We start from the raw sequence: 7,929 nt of genomic DNA, 5'->3' as shown, positions 1-7,929 counted from the left end.
CGACAGAACCAAATAGTTATAAGGAAATTGTGGTCAGTTAACAAATATTATGTCTTGTTTGATTTTTGCCCTGTTCTAGCCAAAGCCAATGTAAATATGCATGTATTTTTTACTAATACAGTCTTACAGTTGGTAACAGTTTTAGCTGAATGCACATGGATTTAGATGTTTTTGTGTGTTGTTTTTTGTCAGTTGCACTGTGGCATGAAAGGAGGTCCATGAAGTTAACATGGACAGCATCGCTAAGCCTGAGTTCCTGTCGAGTAAAGCCAAGGAGGGCTCACCTATGGAGCTCCATACTCACAATTCCCTTTAGTTCAGGGACTGAATGGCCATTCTTCTGGAGAAATCAAATGTCTTATTCAACTGAATTGAGATTAAATTGATCTGTAACTCTTGTTGAATAGAGCAGTGCATTTCCTCAAAATCAAGGTGGTCCCTGACAGTTGGAAGACGGACATGAACAAGATCTTAGAATCGTCCAKCAGCGACGAGGAGGACACGGAAGGAGAGGAGAAGGAGGTGGTAAGGGTGGTCACACCATTGTGGTGTCCTACCTCCTCAACTACCCCAACAATATCCTGTCGGTCCCCGCACAAGACCTATCTCAGCTCACACCCCTCTCCTATGACACCTCTCAAATAAAACTGTGAAGGACCTCGGCGTTACCCTGGAACCTGATCTCTCTTTTGACGAACATAAATGATGCAGAAAAATKTATCCATGCTTTTGTCACTTCTAGGTTAGACTACTGCAATGCTCTACTTTCCGGCTACCCGGATAAAGTACTAAATAAACTTCAGTTAGTGCTAAACACGGCTGCTAGAATCTTGACTAGAACCCCAAAATTTGATCATATTACTCCAGTGCTAGCCTCTCTACACTGGCTTCCTGTTAAGGCTAGGGCTGATTTCAAGGTTTTACTGCTAACCTACAAAGCATTACATGGKCTTGCTCCTACCTATCTTTCCGATTTGGTCCTGCCGTACATACCTACATGTACGCTACGGTCACAAGACACAGGCCTCCTTACTGTTCCTAGAATTTCTAAGCAAACAGCTGGAGGCAGAACTTTCTCCTATAGAGCTCCATTTTTATGGAATGGTCTGCCTATTCATTAAAGAGACGCAGACTCGGTCTCGACCTTTAAGTCTTTACTGAAGACTCATCTCTTCAGTAGGTCCTATGATTGAGTGTAGTCTTGCCCAAGAGTGTGAAGGTGAATGGAAAGGCACTGGAGCAACGAACCGCCCTTGCTGTCTCTGCCTGGCCGGTTCCCCTCTCTCCACTGGGATTCTCTGCCTCAAACCCTATTACATGGGCTAAGTCACTGGCGTACTGGTGCTCTAGGRGGGGGGGATCCCTAGGAGGGGTGCATCACTTGAGTGGGTTGAGTCACTGACGTGATCTTCCTGTCCGGGATCCCCCCCCTTGGGTTCGTGCCGTGGGAGAGATTTTCGTGGGCTATACTCGGCCTTGTCTCAGGATAGTAAGTTGGTGGTTGAAGGTATCCCTCTAGTGGTGTGGGGGCTGTGCTTTGGCAAAGTGGGTGTGGTTATATCCTGCCTGTTTGGCCCTGTCCGGGGGTATCGTCGGACACAGTGTMTCCCGACCCCTCCTGTCTCAGCCTGCAGTATTTATGCTGCAATAGTTTGTGTCGGGGGGCTAGGGTCAGTCTGTTATATCTGGAGTATTTATCCTGTCTTATCCGGTGTCCTGTATGAATTTAAGTATGCTCTCTCTAATTCTCTCTCTCTCTGAGGACCTGAGCCCCAGGACCATGCCTCAGGACTACCTGGCCTGATAACTCCTTGCTGTCCCCAGTCCACCTGGTCGTGCTGCTACTCCAGTTTCAACTGTTCTGCCTGCGGCTATGGAACCCTGACCTGTTCACCAAACGTGCTACCTTGTCCCAGACCTGCTGTTTTCAACTCTCTAGAGACAGCAGGAGCAGTAGAGATACTCTCAATGATCGGCTATGAAAAGCCAACTGATATTTACTCCTGAGGTGCTGACCTGTTGCACCCTCTACAATCACTGTGATTATTATTATTTGACCCTGCTGGTCATCTATGAACGTTTGCACATCTTGGCCATGTTCTATTTTAATCTCCACCCGGCACAGCCAGAAGAGGACTGGCCACCCCTCATAGCCTGGTTCCTCTCTAATTTCTTSCTAGGTTCCGGCCTTTCTAGGGAGTTTTTCCTAGCCACCGTGCTTCTACACCTGCATTGCTTGCTGTTTGGGGTTTTAGGYTGGGTTTCTGTACAGCACTTTGTGACAKCAGCTGATGTAAGAAGGGCTTTRTAAATACATTTGATTGGTTGGTTGATTGACCGCTAGTTTACTAACAGACAAACAACTACTGTACCTCTACAAACATGTCTGGAGGGAGTTGTATTGACACCAAGTTGATACCAAATATTGATACCAAATATACTTTTGTTATATCTCCTTAGATCTTATGAGTTCCAMGCTCTGGCCATGGTGGAGCCAGACAGAGTACCCTCCAACATTACAACAGCTCCACCCGTCATCACAAAAGGTCAGTCCAACAGTAAATATAGGTCTAACATCAGTTGACCAAGAAGACAACTAGACACCAGTTGACTACACAAGGCATCAAAGCGTTATAATGATTACTGTAATATTGGTTGGTACAACCTTGTAACTAACTGGTTGTGTTGTCCTGTGTGGCTGTCTCAGGTGGCTCCAAGCAGAGAGCGTGCCCCCTACAGGATAACCCTGTCATGGCAGACGGTTCAGACAGACATGCTGCCCCCCTTCCACCCGTACCAGCCCTTGGAGTGCATTGTGAAAGAGACAGAGTGCAAGCTGATCTCAGCCATAGAGAATCTCAGCCATAGAGAAGACCCAGCTGCAGAATAAGAAGATGATCCTCAAGGAGCAGTAAACTAAAGAGTACATGAAGGCCGAAGGCCTGAAGGATGACCCGGGGCAGCCCCTACCCTGCAGACTATCTTCGCACCTTGGCCACCCAGCAGTTCAGACTTGAGCACGGCAGACTACCCCTGACCTGCTGATGGTGAGCAAGTAGGAGATGTTGGGGCAGCAGTTGACAGGCCTGGGACTGGACCTTCTCACCCAGGCCCCCGACAGACTCATACTGGTCTTCCCCGTACAGATCGACACAGACATGCTGGTTGACATCATGGATGGACATGGTGTACAGTGCCTTCCGAAAGTATTCATACCCTTTGACTTTTTCCACATTTCGTTGTGTTACAAAGTAGGATTCAAATTAATTTAATTGTCATTTTTTGTCAATGATCTACACAAAATACTGTAATGTCAAAGTGGATAAAAAATTCTAACATAAATAAAAAATGTCAAACTAAATAAAACACTTGACTAGATAAGTATTCTACCCCCTGAGTTAATACATGTTAAAATCACCTTTGGCAGCATTTACAGCTGTGAGTCTTTCTGGGTAAGTCTCTAAGAGCTTTGCACACCTGGATTGTACAATATTTGCCCATTATTATATTTTCAATTCTTCAAGTTGGTTGTTGATCATTGCTAGATAGCCATTTTCAAGTCTTGCCATATATTTTCAAGCCAATTTAAGTCGAAACTGTAGCTAGGCCACTCAGGAACATGCAATGTCATCTTGGTAAGCAACTCCAGTGTATATTTGGCCTTGTGTTTTAGGCAATTGTACTGCTGAAAGCAAACTGAACCAAATGTTCCTCTAAGATTTTGCCTATACTCAGCATTATTCTGTTTACTTTTATCTGATGACAAGCAAACCCATAAAATGATTCAACCACCACCATGCTTGAAAATATGAAGAGTGATACTTAGTTATGTGTTGTGTTGGATTTGCCCCAATCATAACGCTTTGTATTCAGGACAAAAAGTAMATTTCTTTGCCACATTTTTTGCAGTAATCATTAGGTGCCTTATTGCAAACAGGATGTATGTTTTGGAATATTTGAATTATGTACAGTCTTCCTTCGTATGAGTCTGTCATTTATGTTCGTATTGTGGAGTAACTACAATGTTGTTGATCCATCCTCAGTTTTCTTCTATCACAGCCATTAAACTTTGCAAGTGTTTTAAAGTCACCATTGGCCTCGTGGTTAAATCCCTGAGCAGTGTCCTTTATCTCTGGCAACAGAGTTAGGAAGGGCGCCTGTATCTTTATAGTGACTTTGTGTATTGACACACCATCCAAAGTGTAATTAATAACTTCACTATGCTCAAAGGGATATTCAATGTCCGCTTCTTTTTTTTTACCCATCTACCAATAGGTGCCCTTCTTTGCAAAMSATTGGAAAACTTCCATGGTCTTTCTGGTTGAATCTGTGCTCAAAAGTCCTTGCTCGACTGAGGGACTTTACAGATACAGTGGATTCCGAAAGTATTCAGACCCCTTTACTTTTTCCACATTTTGTTACTTTACAGCCTTATTCTAAAAATGATTAAATCATTTTTGTTCCCTTTATCAATCTACACACAATACCACATAATGACAAAGCAAAAACAGGTTTTTAGAAATTTTGCAAATRTATTAAAAATAAAAAACTGAAATATYACATTTACATAAGTACTCAGACCCTTTACTCAGTACTTTGTTGAAGCACCTTTGGCAGCGATTCCAGCCTYGAGTCTTCTTGGGTATGATGCTACAAGCTTGGCACACCTGTATTTGAGGAGTTTCTCCCATTCTTCTCTGCAGATCCTCTCAAACTGTCATGTCAGGTTGGATGAGGAGCGTTTCTGCACAGCTATTTTCAGGTCTCTCCAGAGTTGTTTGATTGGGTTCAAGTCCGGACTCTGGCTGGGTCACTCAAGGACATTCAGAGACTTGTCCCGAAGCCACTCCTACGTTGTCTTGGCTGTGTGCTTAGGGTCGTTGTCCTGTTGGAAGGTGAACCTTCACTCCAGTCTGAGGTCCTGAGGGCTCTGCAGCAGGTTTTTATCAAGAGTGTGCAAAGCTGTCAAAGGTAAAGGGTGGATACTTTCAAGAATCTCAAATATAAAATACATTTGGATTTGTTTAACACTTTTTTTGGTGACTACACGATTCCATATGTGTTATTTGGTGACTACACGACATATGTGTTATTTCATAGTTTTGATGTCTTCACTATTATTCTACAATGTAGAAAATAGTAAAAATAAAGAAAACCCTGGAATGAGTAGGTATGTCCAAACTTTTKACTGATACTGTATGTTTGTACAATTTCATGCTGGATGTAACTCGCAGCCGGATGCTGGATGTAACTCTCAGCCGGATGCTGGATGTAACTCTCTGCTGGGTGTAACTCTGAGATAGATGCTGGATGTAACTCTGAGCCGAATGCTGGATGCTGGATGTAACTCGGAGCCGGGATGCTGGATGTAACTCGGAGCCGGGATGCTGGACGTAACTCTGAGCCGAATGCTGGATGCTGGATGTAACTCTGAGCCGGATGCTGGATGTAACTCTCAGCCAGATGTTGGATGTAACTCTGAGCCAGATGCTGGATGTAACTCTCAGCCAGATGTTGGATGTAACTCTGATACGGATGCTGGATGTAACTCTGAGATGGATGTAACTCTGAGCTGGGATGCTGGATGTAACTCTGAGCCAGATGCTGGACGTAACTCTGAGCCGGATGCTGGATGTAACTTAGCCAGATGCTGGATGCAAAATCCAGTATCCAGCTCAGTGTTACAGACCCTACTGCAACCTGTCTGACCTGGGGTCTGTTCAGTAGGGTGCATTGTTACAGAACGTCAGCAGTTTAGATAGWRWMMYWKTRCRYGYAMWRKKWYWCTATMTAAACAAAAGTATGTGGACACCCCTTCAAGTTAGTGGATTYGGCTATTTCAGCCACACCCGTTGCTGACAGGTGTAAAAAATTGAGCACACAGCCATGCRATCTCCATAGACMAACACTGGCATTAGAATGGCCCGTACTGAAGAGCTCAGTGACTTTCAACCTGGCTCCATCATAGGATGCCACCTTTCCAACAAGTAAGTTCATAAAATGTCTGCCCTGCTAGAGCTGACCCGGTCAACTGTAAGTGCTGTTATTGTGAAGTGGAAACGTCTAGGAGCAACAACAGCTCAGCCGCGAAGTGGTTCCAAACTGCCTCTGGAAGCAACGTCAGCACAAGAAGTTCATTGGGAGCTTCATGAAATGGGTTTTCATGGCCAAGCAATCACACACAGCATACAATGACATTCTAGACGATTCTGTGCGTCCAACTTTGTGGAAACAGTTTGGGGAAGGCCCTTTCCTGTTTCAGCATGGCTTGACTGGCCTGCACAGAGCCCTGACCTCAACCCCATCAAACAYCTTTGGGATGAATTGAAACGCCAACTGCGAGCCAGGCCTAATCACCCAACATCAGTTCCCGACCTCACTAATGCTCTTGTGGCTGAATGGAAGCAAGTCCCTGCAGCAATGTTCCAACATCTGGTGGAAAGCCTTCCCAGAAGAGTACAGGCTATTATATCAGCAAAGGGGGGACCAACTCCATGATTTTGGAATGAGATATTCGACGAGCAGGTGTCCACATACTTTGGTCATGTAGTGTATGATTGTCTGTCAGGTAGAATAGGTTCGAATTTAATACGAGACAGTGTTTTTCTAAACTTGGTGCATGAGGTTGTAGGTCACACCACGTTCTTTAGGCAGCAAGTCTTATGGCAGAATGACAATGCACAAGTGGAGGCTGCTGAGGGGAGGGCAGCTCATAATAATGTCTGGAACAGAGCAAATGGAATGTCATTAAACACCTGGAAACCATGTGTTTGATACCATGTCCTCCCCAATTAAGGTGCCACCAACCTCCTGGAATGCACATCTAGTTTGGAAGCAGTGCTGGATAAAGTGTTTGCAAGTTGCTTCAAAATGCAGCATGAGTGCTAGAACAGTTGTTGTATGTTTGTTACATGCAAAGTTTTCCTTGCATAAACCTGAACAAAAAGGAAACGTGGCTTGCCTTGCAACTTCCCTGACTGTGGAAATAGACTTATACCGCCACCTTGTGGCTACAGCAAAGCCTACAGTCTTTAACGAATTAGTTTGATGAATCTCCAAGACAACTCGTATAAAGATAGTGTAACGACCCTGGGTTTATAAACGCGGAAATCGACTCTGCCGGATGAGAATGSTTTTGCGGCWCAGTCGATAGCGCGCCGGACGTCGGGCTAGAAGGTCGAGGGTTCGAGACCTGCTCCCTGCTATTACATTACATGSATTTAAATGTATCTTATTCATTCATCCACAGGTATAGTTGGTAGTTTATGGGCAAAACTATTCAAACATCACTGGAAATAAAATATGTTACGTGGTTTGAAATTTTAAAATCACTTTTATCCCAGACACATTTGGCTCCTTTCAATTACGAAACTATGTGGATGCCTTTTCGTCCAATCACAACCAAGTTAAGGGCGAAGGTGATATCTTATATTTACAAGATAACCGAGTGGCTGCTCTAACAATGGAAATGCATGTCCTCAATGATTGAAGGCAGGCGAGATCCGGTGGGACCATTCTAGCCAATGAGAGGGCAGGTACCCGTGATAACAACATGCACAACTAGGTAGTTTTATATCAGTACATTTGTAACAGCCTAAACATGACRAAACTTCTATTTGATCAAATAAACCTCACAAAATGCAACACTCTGTCATAGACCTTTATACAAAAAAGGGCTGATCTCACACAAACATTGTTTGGGCAGAGTAAATGCTCTCGCTTCGCCCTCTTCTTCTCTGCCTAGGGTTCGGAGCTATGACTCACCAAATAAGGAGCGACAACACCATAAAAGGAAATGTATCTCTGTATATGGCGGAAAGTAGATCTCGAAAGAACGTTTCACCGGATAGAATTCATGCGCGCTAAATTGGTTACTCTTGTACATCTAAAATTTATTTTCAAATGAATACATTTTCCAGATGTTAATAA

The sequence above is a fragment of the Salvelinus sp. IW2-2015 genome, linkage group LG21 (assembly GCF_002910315.2).
Source record: "Salvelinus sp. IW2-2015 linkage group LG21, ASM291031v2, whole genome shotgun sequence".
In the NCBI taxonomy this organism is placed as follows: domain Eukaryota; kingdom Metazoa; phylum Chordata; class Actinopteri; order Salmoniformes; family Salmonidae; genus Salvelinus; species Salvelinus sp. IW2-2015.
Note: the sequence above shows the minus strand (reverse complement) of the source record.